Source organism: Sorex araneus, chromosome 1 (assembly GCF_027595985.1).
Source record: "Sorex araneus isolate mSorAra2 chromosome 1, mSorAra2.pri, whole genome shotgun sequence".
NCBI classification, from domain to species: Eukaryota; Metazoa; Chordata; class Mammalia; order Eulipotyphla; family Soricidae; genus Sorex; species Sorex araneus.
Genome location: NC_073302.1, coordinates 429,444,216 through 429,466,048, shown reverse-complemented (window position 1 = coordinate 429,466,048; position 21,833 = coordinate 429,444,216). Strand labels below are relative to the sequence as shown.

At 43.0% G+C, this 21,833-nt stretch overlaps 1 protein-coding gene and 1 long non-coding RNA gene across 4 annotated transcripts in view; one reads left to right on the top strand and one right to left on the bottom strand.

The window, feature by feature from the left end:
- LOC129401706 (uncharacterized) overlaps positions 1 to 3,292 on the top strand; it is a 67,031-nt gene extending 63,739 nt beyond the window's left edge. The window contains exon 6 of the long non-coding RNA XR_008628419.1: positions 2,820 to 3,292. This is a non-coding gene — a long non-coding RNA (uncharacterized LOC129401706). The remainder of the gene's footprint in view (positions 1 to 2,819) is intronic.
- The window catches only part of MKLN1 (muskelin 1), a 347,617-nt gene that overhangs the window by 218,659 nt on the left and 107,125 nt on the right, over positions 1 to 21,833 (bottom strand). The window lies entirely within an intron of this gene.

Below are 21,833 nucleotides of genomic sequence, written 5' to 3'. Positions count from 1 at the left end.
CGCAACTCCCTTCCCCCACATGGCCTTCGACTACAATGTAGTTGGTGATCGCTTCTCTGAGTTGCCCTTTCCCCGGAACGTGAGGCCAGCCTCGAAGCCATGGAGTCAACCTCCTGGTACTTATTTCTACAGTTCTTGGGTGTTAGTCTCCCACTCTGTTATTCTATATACCATAGATGAGTGTAATCTTTCTATGTCTGTCTCTCTCTTTCTGACTCATTTCACTCAGCATGAAACTTTTCATGCCCATCCACTTAACTACAAAATTCTTGACCTCCTTTTTTCTAACAGCTGCATAGTATTCCATTGCATAGATGTACCAAAGTTTCCTCAACCAGTCATCCGTTCTGGGGCATTCGGGTTTTTTCCAGATTCTGGCTATTGTAAACAGTGCTGCGATGAACATACATGTGCAGATGTTGTTTCAATTGTACTTTTTTGCCTCTCTGGGATATATTCCCAGCAGTGGTATTGCTGGGTCAAATGGGAATTCAATATCTAATTTTTTGAGAATCGTCCAAATTGTTTTCCAGAAGGGCTGAACCAGTCGGCATTCCCACCAGCAGTGAAGAAGGGTCCCTTTCTCCCCACATCCTCTCCAACAGCGGTTGCTTTTGTTCTTTTGGATGTGTGCTAGTCTCTGTGGTGTGAGGTGGTATCTCATGGTTGTTTTGATCTGCATCTCTCTGATGATTAGTGATGCAGAGCACTTTTTCATGTGCCTTTTGGCCATTCGTATTTCTTCCTTGGTAAAGTTTCTGTTCATTTCTTCGCCCCATTTTTTAATGGGGTTGGATGTTTTCTTCTTATAGAGTTCAACCAGTGCTTTATATACCATTGATATCAACCCCTTGTTTGATGGGTATTGTGTAAATATCCTTTCCCATTCTGTGGATAGTCTTTGGATTCTGGTCACTGTATCTCTTGCGGTGCAGAAGCTTTTTAGTTTAATGTAGTCCCATTTGTTGATCTCTGTTTTTACTAGATTGCTTAGTTCCGTGTCACCTTTGAAGATACCTTTATCTTCAATATCGTGGAGGGTTTCGCCGACCTTGTCTTCAATGTACCTTATGGTTTGTGGTCTAATGTTGAGGTCTTTAATCCATTTTGATCTGACTTTTGTGCATGGTGTCAGGTCAAGGTCTAAACCCATTTTTTTTGCATGTGGTTGTCCAGTTGTGCCAGCAGCATTTGTTAAAGAGGCTTTCCTTGCTCCACTTCACATCTCTTGCTCCCTTATCAAAGATTAGATGATCATACATTTGGGACAACTATCCAAAATTTATTTTATGATTTGTTTTCTTGGTTTGGGGGCCACGTCAGGTGGTGCTTAGGCTTTCCTGGCTCTGTGATTAGGGCTCACTCCTGACGAGACTCATAGGTGATACCATGGATTGATCGAAGCTTGACTGCATGCAAGTCAAGTACCTTAATCCCTGTTCTGTTACTCAGACCCTTTCATAGTGCATTTTACCACACCCACCACCCAATATGCCTCTACCAGAATCCTCTGCATTTCTTCCCACCTTTCCCACACTCTTTCCCATTCTCTTTTGGTGACGTCAGTTATGTAGTCAGGGCCAAAGGGTTTATTTTCATTTGACTTGGTCTGTTCCCTTGCTTTGTTTCTTTATGTCTTGTGAGATCATTCAGTATTTGTCTTTCCCCTTCTGACTCTCTCATATAGCAGTCCTCTCTTTTTCCATCCATATGTCTCAAATAGCAAGATTTCATCTTTACTTACAGATAAGTAGTATTTTTTGGTTTTGTTTTTGTTTTTGCTTAATGGATCATACCCAGTGATGCTCAGGGGCTACTCCTGGCTTTGCACTCAGCAGTTACTCCTAAAGTGCTCGGGGGTCCATATAGGATGCTAGGAATTGAACCTGGGTTGGTTGCGTGCAAGGCAAACACCCTACCCGATGTGCTATTGCTCCAGCCCCACTTACAGATGAGTAGTATCCCATTCTATACCATCACATTTCACATCTTCTTTAGCCACTCATCTGTCATTGGGTACTTGGATTGTTTTCATATGTATTGTAAATAGTGCGGCAATGAACATAGGCATGCAGACTTCTAATTAAATCAGTGCTCTTCAGATAGATACTGAGGAAAAGAATTGCTGAATCATATACCAAGACTTTCTTCTTTTGGATGATGGCAAAGTTTTTGAAATAGTGGTGATAGATACCAGAGTATAAATATATAATAGGCCATTTAATTGTACAATTGAAATTGCTCAAAATTGTCAAGTTTATATTATGCATATTTTAGCACACATATAACACAAAAATCAATTAACCAAGCAAACAAACAATTGCCCTGCTCCCAGCCAGGGCTCTATTGCTGTTGACTCTTTTATGTAAAATGTTCCTTAAATCATTTTTATAATAGGATTTATTGTGGAATTGTGTCAGCACCTGAATTTTCCAGAGAGCTCCCAAATTTTCCCAAACGTTCTGCAATCATCATGACAAATGGGAAAAAAAAAAAAGAAGAAAAAAAAGAAGAATCCAGTATCTCTGCCTGTTTCTCCAAATCTTGGAAGTGATCTGAAGCTATTTAGAGTTCAGGGATTCAAAAGGGCTTACGATGGGCATAGCTACATGTTGAATTAGCCCGAGTTGGCATTTACTTCCCTGTGTCCTCATTAAGTGGTACCTTAAATAACTAACAGGGTCATTAAGTGGCTTACCCTAATCCTTCTAAATTGTTAGGCTTAATCTAGAATTATGACGATACAACCGCAATTAGCTGCCAATAGTTTTGAACATCCTTTTCTGATTGACTGTGTCTTTTTCCTGTTTATCTGTTAGCCCGCCACAGCCTTGTGACCCAAGGCTCTGGAATGGATCAGCCCTCCTACTCACTCCCTCCTGCGCACACTGCGTCTCCATGGAAACAGCTTGTCAGGCCTTGGCTGCAGGTTCTGAAGACCTCTCATCTGCAGCCTCGGTCCCACACAGATTCAGTCGTAATCAGTCAGGTTTCTTAGTCGGAGCTGTGTTAGGACTCTCAGACCCTCTAGCCTGTGGGTTTGGGAATTGTTCGTAAGCCTCCTTTGCTGTGTACCTGGAGAGGCCCTGAGTTGCTGTGGCCTTCTGCTGTTGCTATTCAGGTCAACAGCAGGATTTCTGCACTGCGTTCCACTTCAACCCGAATCCATCATCTTCCAGCAAGCTTCTCCTCCCATCCTCTCCTCCCACCACCAGAGCCTTCTGATCTCTTCAACCTGTGGCTCATCACCAGAGACAATTTGTGCAGTCACTTTTATGTCTCTCGAGTTCATTTTTTCTCTGCACCTTATTGCCCCTGCTCTAGGGCCCAGATTCTTAGCATTTTCAAGTAATCAAATGTTTTATAATTAAGATACAGAGTTGTTTTTTTTAACTCATCATACCACTGTGCTCCTAATGGACTACCACAAAAAATAAGCAAATAAAAAAATAATTAAAAAAATATTTTTAGGCTTCTATTTTGTTTATGTTTTGGGGGCACACCAAGAAGTACTCAGTATTTAATTCTGTGGTTATACTGAGGGATCACTCCATGCTCAGGGGGCCCTATGGGGTGCCAGGGATCCAACCTGCATCAGTCATATGCAAAGTAAGTGCCTTACCTGATGTACTGTCTCACCAGCCCTTAAGCATAACATTTTTTTTTTGGGGGGGGGTCACTCCTGAAAGCTCTCAGAGGACCATATGTGTCGCCAAGATTCAAACTACTGTTGTGCCTATAGCTGCATGCGAGGCAAAAGCCTGAACCTTTGTACTATCTGGCCCTGAGCATAATGTTTCTATCACTGTATCACTGTTATCCCATTGTTGATCAGTTTGCTTGAGCAGGCACTAATAATGTCTCTATTACACTCAGCCCTGAGATTTTAGCAGCCTCTCCTTACTCGTCTTTCCCAACGATTAGAGGCTCTTTCAGGGTCAGGGGAATGAGAGCTATCGTTACTGTTTTTGGCATATCGAATACGCCATGGGGAACTTGCCAGGCTCTGCCGTGCGGGCGGGATACTCTAGGTAGCTTGTCGGGCTCTCCAAGAGGTATGTATATATCTGTTACTGTATTTGGGATATGAGTATGCCACAGGGATCTTACCAGGCTCTCCCTAGAGGGCGGTAGATTCTCTGTAGCTTGTCAGGTTCTCTAAGAGGGAGAACTAGGCTATTAGATGTCTTAGGCTTCCAGGAGCTTGGTTTTTGAGTCTCTGGATGTTGGCTGTTGATGGGATTACATGGCACCGGGGGCAGTTTCTGGGTGTAACTGCCTAGCTAATAGAAAATGGGGGATCTGGGCAGAAGAGGCCCAGTCCTGATCCACACAGCCTTGAAGATCTCGGCCCCGGGTCCCACACACCTGGGTTCCTCTGCTGGTTCCTTCATTCGTGAGGCTTGTCTGAACATGTGGAGAGTGGCCTTGAGCACGGCTGTGGCTGGGTTTCAGAGGTCTTCAACTGTCGAGGCTCTGGTCGGGGCGGGAGGGAAATACAGTCCTTCCCCTCCAAGGGGCCCAAAGGAGACAGCCAGGCGTGGGGGCAAGAGACTGCGTCGCTCTCTTCCGGGAGCTTGGTTTTAGAGTCTCTGGATGTTGGCCATTGTTGGGATTACATGGCGCCAGGGGCATTCCCTGGGTGTGACTGCCTAGCTACTGGAAATTGGGAAATCTGGGCGGAAGAGGCCCAGTCCCGATCCGAGCAGCCTTGGAGATCTCGGCCCTGGGTCCTGAACACCTGGATTCTTCCGCCCGTTCCTTCATGCGTGAGGCTCATCCAAATGAGCACAATGTTTCTATGCATTGAGAAATTGAAATGTTTATGTGAATTGCTTTATAGTAATAGTCACAAAATTCTGGTTTGAGAGCAAACTGGCTCTGTCTCCAGGATGTCTCCATATTTCCTTCTTAGGTTCACAGCACAATCCTCCAACCTCATCCTCCTTCCGTGCCTGGTGCTTTTGCCTCCAAACTCTACATTACAACTAGGGAGAAAACTTCCTTCAAAAACTTCCTTCAAAAAAAACTTCCTCTACCCAGTTGTGGGTAGAGCCAGAGCATTAGTACAGCGGATAAGGCATTTGCCTTGCACTCAGCCAACCCAGGTTCAATCTCCGGCATCCCATATGGTCTCCTGAGCACTGCCAGGAGTAATTCCTGAATGTAGAGCCAGGAGTTATCCCTGAAGATGCTCAGGTATGAACCCAAAAAGCAAAATTTTTTTAAAAAGCTAATGGGGAGCGGGGGCGCAGAGAAATAGGACAGGGGGTAAGGTGCTTGCCTTACACATGACCAATCCTGGTTCAATTCCAGCACTGAATATGGTCCCCTGCGCCCCGCCAGGGGTGATACCTGAGCTCAGAGCCAGGAGTAGTTCTGAACAGCACCAGGTATGGCCCTCAAGTTTTCCCCAAATAAAAGCAATAGAAGCAGACCTGTCCTTCCTGCAGAAGGTCAGTTAGGGCAAACCATTACTCTCAGAATGAGTTCTGACCCATCCCAGTGCATGCAAAATTACATCTTTATAACGCAACCCCTGCTGTACTGTCTCATCGGCCCATGAGTTTTAGACCCATCCCGGGACCTGCAAAATTATCGTCTTTGACTTCTTCCCTTGTGTATTCAAACCTCAACCACCTCACTTCACTGGCTTCTGCAGTGAACCAGTTTTATGGCCTTTGAGCTTGGCTACTGCCTCCCCCTCCTGGAGCATCGTCCATCCACTGGCCTGAGCCCCTCACACACTCTCAAGGCAGAGAACCTGAGTGCCTCTTCTCCCTGATTTCCCATGTTTATTGTCTTTTTGCCTTTCTGATGAATTGTCAACTCCCCAAGGATAAAGTCTGTGCTTTATGCTCTAGCACAAGCTCAGGGGCCAAAACAGTCACACATATATCTATTGTGAAGGAAACAAATAATAAACTTCTGGATTAGAAACTTTGTGGTGTGCTGATTATAAAGACATCCTTTTCCAGGATCTTCTGTCATCGGGCACCATTTATCCACCAGACTGGATCAGTTATGGGCTTGCAACACCACTGGGCCTCGGTGACCTCCACTGTAGGCCGCTATCCTGGGTCGGTTGCCCCACCCCAGCTCTGACCAGTCATGGTTGCCTCCTTTCGTGAGTTACTGGGAGGTCCCTGCAGGGCTGGCGCCTGAACTCATGTGGCCTCTTTCGGCAGCTGGAGAGCCGTTCCTCAGAGCTGAGATGGTGAGTCAGCCCTCCTTCCAGTGCCCAGGGAAGATTCCTTTCTCATTGGTTATGCAACTTCACTATAGCTTCACGAAGTTTTCCTTAGTGGAATCCAAGATTGGGGTTCATCGTCAGAAGAGAAAATGGCAGATAACCTCACGTAGAGATGAGCTCGGTCCCATTTTCTCCAAGAGGACTATTTTCTCTGGGGTTGGGTGAACAAGGGAAGTGGTCGGGAACTTGAGTGCATCGAGAAGGAAATAAAGCAGAAAAGGAATTGAATGTACAGGGACTCAGTGCCCTCAGAAGGTCAGTGGGTTTGGGCCAGAGAGATAGTGCAAAGGATAAGGCTCTTGCCTAGCATGTATGTAGTTATGTTTGGGATCTGGTTCAAATATCTGCATCACTAAGGTCCCCCAAGTATGGTCAAGTAGAGTTGAGCACAGAACTAGGAGAGAACCCTAATCACTGCTGGGTGTGTTCCTCCCCTCCCCCCAAACAAAAATAAATTTAAAATTAGAAGTCTAATGAGTATTCTGGAAAGAAGTCCAGAGAACCCTTTCACTAGAGGCAGCGCCCCACCCCCACCTCGGTGGAGGAAGTTAGTGGTGTTAAAGAGTCCTCAGCTCTGCCCATTCACTTCCCACCCCCCCCCCCCCATCCCTAAATTGCTCTCATTTTCCAGAAATGAGAAAGCAGCAAACTGTCTGCTTGGAACCTGGATGAAATAGGGGGGGAAAAAAAGGGTGGATTTGCCTCAAACTGAGTTCCCTTGCTCCTCACAAATGGTTCAGGTTGGTCAGGAGGAATAAGGATTCTGGGTCAAGGAGGCAGCAAAGCCAAGGCACAATCTTCCTGTCTCTGCTGCAGAACACGAAAGATCCATTAGATGAGAAAATGTATGTGAAAGCACTTATCACAGTGCTTGGCAAGGGGTTGGGATTCGATATTATTGACTTGGGGGGCGTGGTTTATTTTATCTATGCTCAGTGTGGAGGTCGCAAGGCATTTTTGTGTGTAGGAAAAGTGGTGAGGGATGGGGGAACCGGTAAGACCGGAAGGACCCTTTGGATGAAGGTGAACATTTCACCATTAAAGGACCTGTCCCTTGATGGTATTAAAAGACAACTAATTAGAGGCAAAACATACTGTCTTTAAGCGTTCAATTTTACTCTTGATGGTTAAGTGGAGTCATTTTAAAGGGAAAAAATAGGCAGGAGCAGAAAGAAACTAAAGGCAGTAAATATCATATTTGGTGAGAGGAAAGATTACACATTTTATCTTTCTCAAAGCTAGACAAAAAACCATGAGCCTAAATTGGAGTATTAGATCTGGAGTGATAGCACGGGGGTTAAGGTGTTTGCCTTGCATATAGCTGACCCCATTTTACCCTGGCACAGTATTTGGTGCCCCCAGCACTACCAGGACTCTCTCCTGAGTACAGAGCCAGGAACAGCCCTGAAGCAGGAATCATGAGGCCAAAAAAAAACCTAAATAAATAAATAGGGATGTTTTTGTCTTATAATGTCTACTATTTAATTTTAACAAGCATAAGGTCATTCTAGAAATGAGATAGGAAATGTAGAAACCAAAATAGATTATTTGTCTCAGTACTAAGGGGGTTTCTTAATTGGTTACTTAGGAGTGGAATGAGATTTTGTCTTCTGACAGCTTAGAAAGTGGTGGTTGAGAAGGGAAAGAAAACAAAAATCATGAGTACTTTCACAAACTTTAAAAAAAATTAGTTTCTGTGTGTGTGTGTGTGTGTGTGTGTGTTTCTAGGGATTGAACCCAGAGCCTCACACATTTATGAAGCATTTATATGCTCTATCACTGAATTATATTCCTGGCCCTAAATAAATATTTAACATCATTAAAACCAGAACAGTACTTATAACACTTGTGAGAATGCAATAAGTGTTTGTTTTCCCCAAAGCAAACTAAAAGTAAAACAAAATATATGAAAACAAAACTGGTATTTGTCAACATCAGTCAGCTAGGTTTTTGACTAGGTTTAATAAAACTATATGAGTCATATAAGCTCTGGAAACAAAGTACTCATGTTCTGTATTAGTACGAACTTACCCCTTGTGGATTTTCTCAACAGTTCCCTGAGTTAAGTCATTGTTTTCCCTATCTTTATTTATGAGTAAAGGAACTATATCAGAACAGGTAAAGGGACTTATTTACATTAGTAAACAAATTTAATATTATCCTGAAATTAAAATTTTCCTTTCTAAACTTTTTGTTTATTTATCATTAATTCATGTTACGGGGATTTTGGAGGGTTAGCTTCACATCTCTTTATGTGTGTGATTGTCACCACTCTCTACATCAAAAAGACCATGTTGCTGATTCTCCTGCCCTGCTCTTTCTGCCTGGGAGCCTTGACAGTTCTTCAGTATTAGAATTCATTTTGTTGTTTTCCAGGTTTTTATTTTGCTTTCATTATTTATATTCCATATATGAGTGAAACTATGTGATGATAGTCTTTCACAAAGCACAATCACCTCAAAAATTATTTATTTTGTTCCAAAGGACACAATTTTTTTTTCTAGTGGTAGAGTAGTATTCCACTGAGTACCTAGCCCACAGCCCTCCTATATTTAGTCATCTGTTGATGGGCATTCAGGTAGAGAGTGTGTTTTATTTTATTTTATTTATTTATTTATTTATTTATTTATTTTTTGGTTTTTGGGTCACACCTGGCGATGCACAGGGGTTACTCCTGGCTCTGCACTCAGGAATTACTCCTGGAGGTGCTCAGGGGACCATATGGGATGCTGGGATTTGAACCCGGGTCGGCCTCGTTCAAGGCAAACGCCCTACCTGCTATGCTATCACTCCAGTCCTGAGAGCGTGTTTTAGCTTCTGTCAATAATGCTGCTGAGAACACAGGGGTGCATACACCCTTTAAAATCAGTGTTAGATCCTTCAGATAGATGCCTGGGAGTGATATTGTTAATCATATGGCTTTCTATCCTTTTAGTTTTTAGCAATTCCTTACCACTTTCTACAAATTAATATGCAAAATTAAAAGACAAAAAATTTCACTGGAGCAATCACAATGCAACAATTCAAAGGCAAAGACTTCAGGAGAAGTCTTGGCAAAGGGCACGTTATAAGTGTCAAATCATAAAAGGAGATTTCTAAGACAGCCTCCAAGAAATCGCATAGCCAGGGTTGAAGATAAATGGCTCTTTATTCTTGTCCAAATTCCAAGCCTGAATCGTACCATTTTTCACACCCTCAAGTAAGATGCTAAATATTCCATTGAAGACATTAGAAAGTCAAGCATTTGGGGTAGACTGGGTCAGCATTATCTGGCCCTCATAAATATTAGCAACCAGGGAGGAAGACCCCAGAGGATTCCATCAAGTGCTAGGATGTGGTCAAGTCTTTCCCAATTCCGTACTGGGTGCCTGTTGTCTGGCCACTCAAGTAGAGTTCCTGTGTGGGCTGTAGTGTGGGTATTTTGGGGAATTTACAGAAATGCATACTCCAAAATCTCCAGGTCCAGGATCTGGATTTTAGCGGCTTCCTGGGTAGCAAGCATGGATAGTGACTGCCTCTAGTGAGGGGACTTGGCTCAGAGTTTGCTCATTGTCTGTGGCCAGGATGAGATAAGATGACCTTTGGGGATCCTTCCCAAACAAAATCTTCTAATGGACCCCAAACTGTCACTCTCCTGTTTTTATGAAGGGTTTTCAGTAAAACTAATGAATAAATCCAGCTGTTTGGGAATTAATATTGTCTACAACAAATGTGGAGTTTCATTTTTTAACTTATAATTTTTATTTTTATTGAATCACCATAAGATTCACCTTATGTGATTAGGTTTCAGTTCACAATGTTCCAACACCCATCATTTCACCAGTGCCCATTTCCCACCACCAGTATCCCCCATATCCCTCCTACTACCCCCACCCCCAGCACTTTTCTTCTCTCTCTCTCTCTCTCTCTCTCTCTCTCGCTCACTCGCTCGCTCGCTTTCCTCTTTCTATCTCTTTCTTTTCCTGGCACGATGGTTTACAATATAGATAATGAGTTGGTTCTTTACCCACTTTCAGCACACATCTCCCATCCAGATTGATGCCTTCCAACCATCATTGTCATAATAGCCCTTTCTCTATCCCAACTTCTTGCCAGGCACCGCTCCCATCTTGTCGATCTAACATCTTAAAATGTGGAGTTTCTTGTTTGTTTTTGTCTTTAAATTTTTTATTGAATCACCATGTGAAAAGTTACAAAGATTTCAGGCTTAAGTCTCAGTGATACAATGCTCAAACACCCATCCCTTCACCAGTGCCCATGTTCCACCACCAAAAATCCCAGTATACCTCCCACCCACCCCCCACCCCACCTGTGTAGCTGATAATTTTCACTTTACTTTTTCTTTACTTTGATTACATTCAATATTTAAACTCACTATTATTATTTGGAATTCTCCTCCACCCCAAATCGAACCTGCTGAAAAGGCAGCATTTGATAATTTGTTTTCTCGTGCGGAGAATGAAGAGATATGAGGTTTTGTGTTTCTGTATTTTAGCAGCTAAGTCCAGGGAAATTTCTGCCAAAAATTGCATCATTGCAAGCTCGTACCTCTGTTTAGTGGGTCTTATAAGATGGCAGTCGCCACGCCACCCCGCCAGAAAGGAAAAGCCGAGAGAGAAAAACCTTTCCCCTCCTGGGGCAGCATGGGGCTGTGACTTAGTTCACAGTCTGGAGGCATTTCTGCAAGAAGCTGCTGGTGCCGAAGGTAGTTAGATGGCCTCTGGGGTCATGGGCATTTAGCAACTGATGGGCCGCATATGAGGGGCTGCACATGTGTGGCCGCCCGGATCACATCTGGGTGGAGAGCGGCTCTTGTTTGGTTTTTGCTAAGGTCCTCCCAAGCAATACTTGGCCAGCTGACTGGATAGTTCCATGGGGCTCAGATTCTGTTGCTAGGGACCACAGAGGTAACCCTGGGAATTATGAGGAACCACTAGGGTCACACTCAGTGGCGCTTGGGGCCTCCAGAGCTACACCCAGTGGTGCTAGGGTGAGGGAGTGGTTGGGAATGGAGGGCATGCAGTGCTGGGCATCAACCAATGATCTGAGTTTCTTATTAGAATCATTTGATCAGGCTTACTAATATGCCCAGGAAGCACCTACTTCTGCCCTAAATCCTTCCCCCCACCCCTGCCCCGCCTCCATCCTTTCTGGTTCACCTCTCACCAAAGGCAAAGCACTGGGGATATAATCTTAAGTTAGCAGACATGAACAAATCAATCAAGTCTGGACTTCTGACCAATGTAGGGACATCGCTCTTGTACCTGCCTTTCCACAGAGACTGAACTCTGCCAGGTTTGCTCTCTTACCCCAGGTTTACAGGTGCATGCTGGGGCCCCTTTACAAGCATGCATGCGTGTAGGATCTGCTGGTGAGTCAGGAAAGAAGAGACAAGGAAATAAAAAAGGGGACCATGGCTGAAGGCCCCTGTGCTGACGACACTGGCAGAGACACTAAATATGGTTATTAAAATGTTTCTGAAGCAACTTATGGTACAACACTGTCATCATTCTCATCAGTGCTACCATTCCTTTAATTTGCTTTGCTGTCTGCCAACCACTTTACTGAAGGGATCATCTTGGGAATGACAGCCCCCAGCTAGAAGGTTGTCCCTAGTAGGCTGCCAGAAAAACCAGTTACAAGAAGAGAAACAAAAAAGATCTAGAGGATGGAGAGGCAATTTTGAGTTCCACTAATGAGTGAGGTGACTCATGGTTGACTCAGACGAAAGAAGACTATGAGCAGGGGAGATGGGAGGCAGTGGGGGGGGGGATAGGGGGGGAGCGTGTGCTGAGCTCAAAGGAGCCCTGCTGAAACGTACAAATGGGAGCTGGGAGGCCAGGGACACGGTGTTATTTAGAGAACTGCCTGCAGCTCTGGCGGAGGGAGGAGCGGATCCTGAAAACAGAGGGAGAAAATTGCATTTGAGGCCAGAAACTGAGTTGTGAATCTGTAGCTTTCAGTGCTCTGACAAATGTGTAATGTACTCTGGTGACATTGACCTGCTCTTTGGCAAATCTCAGAATATGAACTCAATTATCATCAGGTCCCCAGGCGAGGAGAGGTACATCAGGTACCACCCTCTATTTTTTCCCTAATGATCTCAATTAGAAAAATGAGCTTCTCTTGACTCTCTTTAGTAGTTTATACCAGGCAAGCGTTATGATGCAATCTGGGCTTATTACTATTTATTCCCCCTGAATTTGGACCTATGGCTAAGGCATCTTCTCCTATACTCACGATTCACCAAGGCTTGCAGATTGAAGGATTCAAGGTCACATACTGATTGTTCCAGAGGACTGTAGCAGCATTGTCCCAAATGGATTGTGCTGAAAGAATGTGAGTACTGCAAAAGAACTGCCCAGAGGATGCAGTGATTTTTTGGTGTTCTGAACAACCCACACAGAGATCAAGCTCATAACCTCAACCTCATGAAGATAATGCAAACCAACTGTACTATCTAAAAATTATCAATATTGAGTACATATTGGTTATATTGTAATTGCATGTTGATATGTGTTTGGTTGAGTGTCCACACAAATGCACTTCACAAGAATGGAAGCACAGCAGTGGAACAAGTTGGCAACTCAGCCTGCAGTGAACTTTCACTGAGATGAGAAGCTCTGATCCTAAAGCAAAAGTGTTTTAACGCAAAGGTGTTTTAACTTTGCCTGACCCCAACAGATGCAGGTGCAGCTAGATGTGGTGATTTTAGCTTTGGCCAGCTAGTTTTTCTGTGACCAGCAGATATCCTGTCTTTAATTTGGGGTGTTTTGCAGCATTGTTAACCCCAATATGTCTGATCATTGCCAAAGCAATAAGAATGTAGAGTGTGCTATTGAAAAGAGACTTATGATTATGATGGAAATCAAAAGAGATGATTAACTAAAAGGTGGGAAGAAAAATCACCTGCATTGCCTGTGACCAGGAGATGGACCCCTTCTTCAGTAGGGGTAATCTGAAGGCAAGATTCAGAACATGTGAAGAATGCTGGAGTTTTATGAAAAGCAAAGTAATCATTAAAAAAATGTTGAGAAATAATTCATTATGGGACACTTTGGAATGTGTGATTAGGGTACTAGTATCAACAATGAATGCCTATAGTCCAAATAAAATTTGGGTAAGGACCAAAAGCATATCAATGCAATTGTTGTTTTCTTAAATTCTCATTCTGAAACCTCTGAAGAAAACCAATGATAGTTCCATAGATTCAGGACCTGGTAGATATATCACTGTCATCACTGTCATCCCGTTGCTCATCGATTTGTTTGAACGGGCACCAGTAACGTCTCTCATTGAGAGACTTATTGTTACTGTTTTGGGCATATATAATATGCACGGGTAGCTTGTCAGGTTCTGCCGGGCGGGCTCAATACTCTCGGTAGCTTGCCAGGCTCTCCAAGAGGGGCAGAGGAATCGAACACGGGTTGGCCGAGTGAAAGGCAAAAGCCCAAGCACTGTGCTATCGCTCCAACCCTAGGTAGATCTATAGAACATTGAAATAGCACAGGATGTAGAGCACATGCCTAGTGTGTGTGAGTATATGCTGCTGGGTATGGCCCCTGTGAAAAGAAAGGAAATGAATATCCTACTGGAAGCTGCCAAGGAGCTCCTGATGACAGTTAGCAAAGCCTACCACATTAGCCTTAACTAATTTTCACTATTTATGAACAGGAGATCTGTTTGGGAGTAAGAGAGATAGTAGAATGGTTTTCAGCTAAAAGATGTGAATGATGCCTGGTTTATAAGGGTTTTTTTGTTTTGTTTTGTTTTTTGGGTCACACCCGGTGATGCATAGGGGTTAATCCTGTCTCATGCACTCAGGAATTACTCCTGGTAGTGTTTGGGGGCCATATGGGATGCTGGGAATCGAACCCGGTTTGGCCTTGTGCAAGGCAAATGCCCTACCCGCTCTGCTATTGCTTCAGCCCCTGGTTTATAAGTTTTGAAGGAGCATCCAAACTCCTTGTTGGAAAATGTCTTTTTAAGCTCAAATTGCTCTCTATTTTGCCTTACTAACAGTCTTTCAGAATTTATCTATGTATTCAGTTAATCTTGGACCCGTGCAGCACTGAACAGACTGGGGTAAATTGGAAGGGGGTGGATCAGCCTGGTGCCCACTCAAGCAATGCTCCTGTTCCACAATCCAAAATCATCGCTATACCCCAAGCCTGACTCTGTCTCAGGACAGTCCTCACCAAGACATAATCTGCTGAAAGTTCTGGTGTGCGGGTTTGGTGACTGAAATATCTAGGCTTTCTCAGGGTCAGGATGGGCTACCTCCCTCCACCTCCCTGTACTTCTGGAAGCCTTGGCAGTCACGTTCACATCCCAAAGCTGCCACCCAGTTAAAAACTACTCCAGCCTTACCGTCCTAAAATACTGAATACCCTGAACAAACACGATAACCTCTTAGTAACTATATTACAAACCATAATGAACAAAAGGAAAAAGAGAGAGACTAAGAAGGAAAGTGCCTCCTATAGAAGGAGGTTTGGGGCAGGGGATGGGGCTTTGGGGGATGGTGGAAGGGAAACAGGAACATTGGTGGTAGGAAGTGTACACTGATGGAAGGATGGGTGCTGGGTCATTGTATGACTGAAAGCCAATATGAACAGCTTTCTGTTCAACTATCTATCCCAGGGATATTCAAGTAAAAATTTTTTTTAAAAAGTAATGTGGAGTTCATGCCTGCTTCAGTCAGTTTAATCAGTGGCTGAATAAATAGTAGTACTCATACATTAAAAAGAAAAAGAGAAATTATCTGTATATTTTATCATGTTTTTAAATTTAGCATCAAGTAGTGGGAATATTGTCTTTTTTTTGTTTTTTTTGCATTTTGGGTCACACCCAGCGATGCTACAGGGGTTACTTCTGACTCATGCACTCAGAAATTACCCCTGGCAGTGCTCAGAGGACCATATGGGATGTTGGGAGTCGAACCTGGGTTGGCTGCATGCAAGGCAAACGCCCTACTCCAGTACTATCATTCCAGCCCCTTGTCTTTCTTTTATTCCTTAATTAATTAAACAAATAATTTACAAATTTTATTTATCTATATTTTGGGTTTTTATTCGAGGGTCACACCCACCAGTGCTCAGGCCTCATTCCTGGCTCTGTGTTCAAAGATCACATGTGGTGGTGCTCAAAAGACCATAGGACCATAGATGATTCAAGGAATAGAACCAACATCTGTCATATGCAAGGCAAGTGCCTTAACCTCTGTATTAACTCTATGGCCTTAACTATTTTTCAAGGGAAGTTTGGTATTCCAATTTATTATCATGTATTTCATACACCTCTTGCTGAATTCATAAGGCTACTGATAGTATTATAATTTGCCATAATTGTGAAATTCATGAATATTTCATGAGGAAAAGATTGTGAATGTATCTATGAATATTTCATTTATATATATATATAGAATGAAGTTACTAGGCTATAGTTTTATGAAAATGTCTAAGAAGTTTTCATATATTTCCAAAGTTTCCTCTAGAACAGGTTTGCCTACTAATATTCTAGCAGAAAAGTACCAATGTACCTTTTCCAGGTACCACTGATAGTCATAAATATTGTATTTCTTTTATCTCTGTATTTTGAGAAGAAAATATTTTAAAATATTTATTTAGTTGATTATTATTAAGATGTCTTCCAATGATTTTTGGTTTATGTCCTCTGTCAATTTTTCTATTGGAGTATTTACTTTTCAGTTGCTGATTTGCCATTGATCTTTATAAGTTGAAGCAAGTTCCCTGTCCTCCAAATTTTCACTTGTTTTTAACTTATTTTAGTGACTGCACTCTTTTTGTCCAAAGGTCAGGATAACTTATGTTAAACTTGCTGGCTATGCTCTTGATTTCTGAGTAACACTGGTATTGGAAGTACATGATTAAAAATCTTCATATTTTGTGGCATTTTTACAAATATTCTCCTCTTCAGTTTCCCCATAAACCAGTGAATTAATTGGCACTGGTGTTATCTTTGGACTCAGGGTCAGGATGGGCTTCCAGAAGTACAGGGAGGTGGGGGAAGGTAGCCCATCCTGACCCTGAGTCCAAAGATAACACCAGTGTCAATTAATTCACTGGTTTATGGGGAAACTGAAGAGGAGAATATTTGTAAAAATGCCACAAAATATGAAGATTTTTAATCATGTACTTCCAATACCAATGTTACTCAGAAATTAAGAGCATAGCCAGCAGGTTTAACATAAGTTATATAACATTATTTAAGATAAGTTACATATTTATCTGTAGATAAACTCTCTCTTCTTGGCTCTGACAGTATCTTAGAAATCAAGAGATTAATTTAAACTCTTTGTATCATACTTATTCAAAATGTTATGAAAATAAATACTCCAGGGACAAAAACACTGAGATCTTAGATGAGTCCACGAAGAAACTAGTCATTATACTCTTCTGCTCTGCTTTGAAAACCCTGACTCATGTTGTTCAGGCTTCTCCTGGCATGAAAGACAGCATGTTCATCATGGAAGTTGTCTCAGGTTCCTAGGTTAGGCTCTCCTCCTCTCAAACAGGCCTTGCCTCAAGTCTTCCTTTACTTGAAAACACAAAAGTGGGGGCTGGAGCCATAGCACAGTCAGTAGGGCGTTCGCGGCCAACCCAGGTTCCATCCCTAGCATCCTATATGGTCCCCCAAGCACCACCAGGAGTAATTCCTGAGTGCATGAGCCAGGAGCAACCCCTGTGCATCACCAGGTGTGACCCCAAAAGCAAAAAAAAAAAAACAAAAACATAAAAGAAAGTGACCAGTCTGTGAAAAATTCTACTCCAATACAAAGAAGTCTCCAGTTGCGTTTTTTTTTTTTTTTGGCTTTTTAGGTCACACCCAGCGATGTTCAGGGCTGACTCCTGGCTCTGCACTCAGGAATCACTCCTGGCAGTGCTCGGGAGACCATATGGGATGCTGGGAATTGAACCTGGGTCAGCCGCGTGCAAGGCAAACGCCTTACCCGCTGTATTATCGCTCCAGCCCCCTCCAGTTGCATATTTTAAGCTATAAATAAATAACAAGATTTGAAGGCACCCGTAGAGATGGCACCACTCGTCCTTGCCCTATCCCTGCTCACTGTGGTTTATTATATGTCTACATGATGTTCCTTCAGCCATTTGCAAACCAAACCAAATATTCCTATCATTACTCTTTCCATTCACAAAAGTAGCATGGGCACGTATCATCTTTTTTCTTTAAACAAATTTTGCAGGATATAATTAATAAGAGGATATCATTTGTTGTAAACACAAGACATAATGGTGTTGGAATTCAATTAGAAGTTACATGTCATTATAGATGTCGCTGTTGGAGGGTTGACAAAAGACTTGCTTTTCCACCACCAAACCTGTTTCCTCTTTTTCCTGGGCCACAGCTAGATGGCATTTGTTGTCATTTGTACTTGTTTGTTTGTTTGGGGGCCATACCCAGCGGTACTCTAGACTTAGGGATCACTCCTGGGGTGTTGTTTGGGAACTGAATAGGGTGCCAAGGATTGAAATGAGGTCAGTCACATGTGAGACAAGTGTTTTTTGCTTGGTTCATTTGGATGGTTTGTGAAATGAGGTGAGGAAATTGACGGTTCATCAAACCAGTCTTCTTGCTGAGTGAAATATACTATCTCTCTGACCAAAAAGCAAAGAAGAAAAAAGAAGAAAAAGGAGAAGAAGGAAGAGGGTCAGAAGAAGAAGATGGAAGGAGAAGGAGGGTAGAAGAAGGAGGACCAAAGAAGTAGGACAGGAGAAGGAAAAGGAGGAGGAGGAGGAAGAAGAGAAGGAGGGAAAAGAAGTTTGGGGAAGAAGAGGAGGAAAAAAAGGAGGAGGAGAAGGTAAGGAAAAATGAAGACCGCTGATCATCAGGAATACCTATATTGTATATTATATGAGTGAGAAATGAATTTTTATCATGTTTAAATTATCAGGCATATTGAGGTTTGATTGTAGGTTTAATACAGCAGCTACTGTTATCTACTTAACACAGACAACATACCAAAAAGACTCTTGCCCAACAACTGGCATATGTCAGATGTTCAATAAACATGTTTTGTGTGAATGAACCTCTGGAGAGAAAGAATTCACCTTATTACTTTATTACCTTACTAATCAGTTTATGTTTTTGTCTATCAAAACTATTGAACTTTTGGGGCTGGAGGGATAGCACCATGGGTAGGGCGTTTGCCTTCTACACTGCCGAACCGGGTTCAATTCCCAGCATCCCATATGGTCCCCTGAGCACTGGAGTAATTTCTGAGTGCAGAGCCAGGAGTAACTCCTGTGCATCACCGGGTGTGACCCAAAAAGCAAAAAAAAAAAAAAAAGTACCGAACTTTTGGAAAATTACTTAAGTGGACCTAAAAAATATCATTCTTTAACTTGTAACAACTTGTTTCTGCCTTTTGTACTCATACAAAGAAGTCAGAGCCCTCTTAAAAATAGCTTTCCAGGGGCTGGAGCAATAGTACAGCAGGTAGGGCGTTTGCTCTGCACGCGGCCAACCCGGGTTCGAATCCAGCATCCCATATGGTCCCTCAAGCACTGCCAGGAGTAATTCCTGAGTGGAGAGCCAGGAGTAATTCCTGTGCATTGTCGGGTGTGATCCAAAAAGCAAAAAAAAAAAAAAAATAGCTTTCCAATGTTTTTGAGGGGTCTTTCAGCAGTTCTAGAGAGGATCCTGGAGGGTTCATTACCTGTAGTACTTGGCCTGGGAGAGTGGCCTTGATGCTTCAGTACTCAGACAGAGGACTTGATACTCTGGGACCAACAGGTTGTATCCAATAGTGCTGGGTGAGGATGGACAGAAAACAACAATGCAGGGGAAGAAAAGCGGGGGAGAACAGAAGTGACAATGCAGTCTAAGGACCAAAGTTGTGTCCCCGAGCATACTGACACACACATCTTTGAAGCGGCTCAGCCTTTCGATTTAGTAGTAGTAGTAGTAGGAGTAGGAGTAGGAGTAGGAGTAGTACTAGTACTAGTACTACTAGTACTAGTAGTAGTTTTGTTGCAATACTTCTTCCCATCTTCTCTGCAACAAGTCCTCTGGTTTCCAAGATAAATTGTCCAATTATTTAATTATCATTCTTAGGCTATAGTCACTATATGTCTTACTATGTTTCTCCTTTGAACATGTTTGGGTTTCTTATTATGTCCCACTCAATGGGTACTCAGGACAGAGAGTCAGATTCTTGGCAAGCACCAAGCAGTTCATGACTACCAGCTGTCCCCTCTTCATCAGAGTTCCATACTTTCATTAACGCCACTTAGTATTTTAATATTTTAGCAATATTTTACAGCCAGATAAGTTGTTGATTCATTTTGAGCTTATGGTCCGCTTTCTTTCTACCTCCTCTCTCTCTCTCTCTCTCTCTCTCTCTCTCTCTCTCTCTCTCTCTCTCTCTTTTTCTCTCTCTCCTCCTCTTCTCCCCTACCCACAACATAGGCACATTCTTCACATGGCCTTAGACAAATAACCTCCCTCCTCTTGGATTCATTTCTTACATAAAAAAAAAGAGGTGGTTGAACCAGATGATTTTTGAGGTTTCCCCCCTCCCCACCCACACATACACACTGTTCTAGTATTCTTTGGGTCTAAAACAGGAAGTTCTCAGAGAGTTCTCCTTGTACTTTTATGTAGAAACCATAACAGTATCAAAGTATAAGTATGCAACATGAAACCATACAGGTGCTGTCTCCGCTGTGTGATGCTCTCAGCTACCCAGAGAGAGTGTGGTCATGTTATATGCCCACAAAAGCCAAACGCCAAACGTGTGTATTGTGTGTAGTGGTTAAGTGAGAAAATAAAGTACAAATCGTGAAAAACTGCGTATGCATGAGGGGGATCCGGGTGTGGTTTTCTCGAGGGAACTCTTCCATCACTTTTTTTTAACCCAGGGGGAGAATAACCTTGAAAGGTCGCAGAGGGGGGTGGGGGGGCGGTGCAGCAGGCATTTCACTCGGCAGGAAGCCTGGTTTGATGGGCTGTCAATTTCCTCATCTCATTTCACAAACCATCCAAATGTACCAAGCAAAAAACACCCCAAAGCCCTGAGCCAATTACAAATAAATGTGCTGGTGGAGGAGTCAGATCATGTCTCCATGGCGCTTTCCCTTCGTCAGTCTTATTTTATTATTATTTTTTTTGAAGCAGACATCTTAAAAGCAGACATTTTAGCTGATGAATTTCTCTGAGTATTTCTGCCTGACAGCCCTCCATCCATGCCTGCAGAGCTGGACCGTCCTTCCTGCCTACACCGAGATCCTCGGCAGCATTAATATTTGACCTCTTTTGAAAGACTCATTGCCAGCTTTATAACCCGATCTGGGCACACTCCCCATTGGGGCCTGCATTTCCTGTGGATGATGCATTGGTTTCCTAGGTGACGGCAGAAAGGAATAGACCTGTTAGCTGGTGGCTTCTGACTCACTCACTGCAATGGACGTCACAGAATCGTGGCTGAACAAGTGGATGCTGATAAAAGCATGTACTTAAGGGAGCAGCAGGGCACTAATGGTTAAAATCACCCCATTGTCACAGCTCTGCCTCCCACCAAGCCAGGCGAAGGACGGTCATAACAGATCTCACAAAGCGAGCAACAGATTTGAAACCTCACTCACTGCTCGTCATGAAAAAGAGCAGAGTGGAGTGTTGTTGCTGTTGTTGCTGTTGTCGTTGTTGTTGTCATTGTTGTTGTTGTTGTTGTTGCAAGGACCTCCAGGATCACTCCGAGCAGTGCTGGTATGTATTTGTGTATATGTGTGTCTGGGGTTGTAGCATTAGGATCACTCCTGAAGGGAGTCATGCCGTTACCAGGGATTGAATCCAGGGGTACATGATAGGCATGTACCCCGAAACTTACACCACATCCTAGTTTTAGCCCTAATATTATGCTCCTTCCCCTGGTTAAAATTTCTCCATTTTTTTTCTACCTCACATCCCCTCCCCCCTTTCCCCACAAAAACATGGAACTATCAGGATCCTCTAATGAAATACAAAACAAAAGTTGGAAATGGAGGTTGGAAGATAGGATGAGAGTAAGGACAAGCCCCAAACTCATTGCAAGCCTGTTTACTAAGCAACGGCACCTTTTGAAGTTTCACGTTTGTTCTCTGTAAGGGGAAAGTAAACCTATAAGGAACTCACTGTGAATCCAAGCCAGAAGTAAGATTATGTTCTGCTTGGTCAGTGAATCCTCAGGAAAAAATGGGATTTCATGGTACTTACACACACACACACACACACACACACACACACACACACACACACATCTAGAGCGAGGAAGAGAGATGAACTTCTTGCTCCTTCTTTTGCTATCTGCCTGCCGAGACTGCCCAGAGAGCACTTTTCTCTTCACATCTGAACCAACTGAAGATGGAATAGATTTTTCAGAATCTTAAATTCCTTAAATGACCAAAGAACCTAAAGGTTCCCCACTGGAGATAATGCATCTTGTTTTCCACACAGCCTTGAGGGATGCTTTAAATAGCATCAGCCAGCATCCGAATGAATTAGACAGCAAATGTAGGTTAGCTTTATTTAGACGAATAAAGACAAGCAGAGAAAGTTGTCTGGT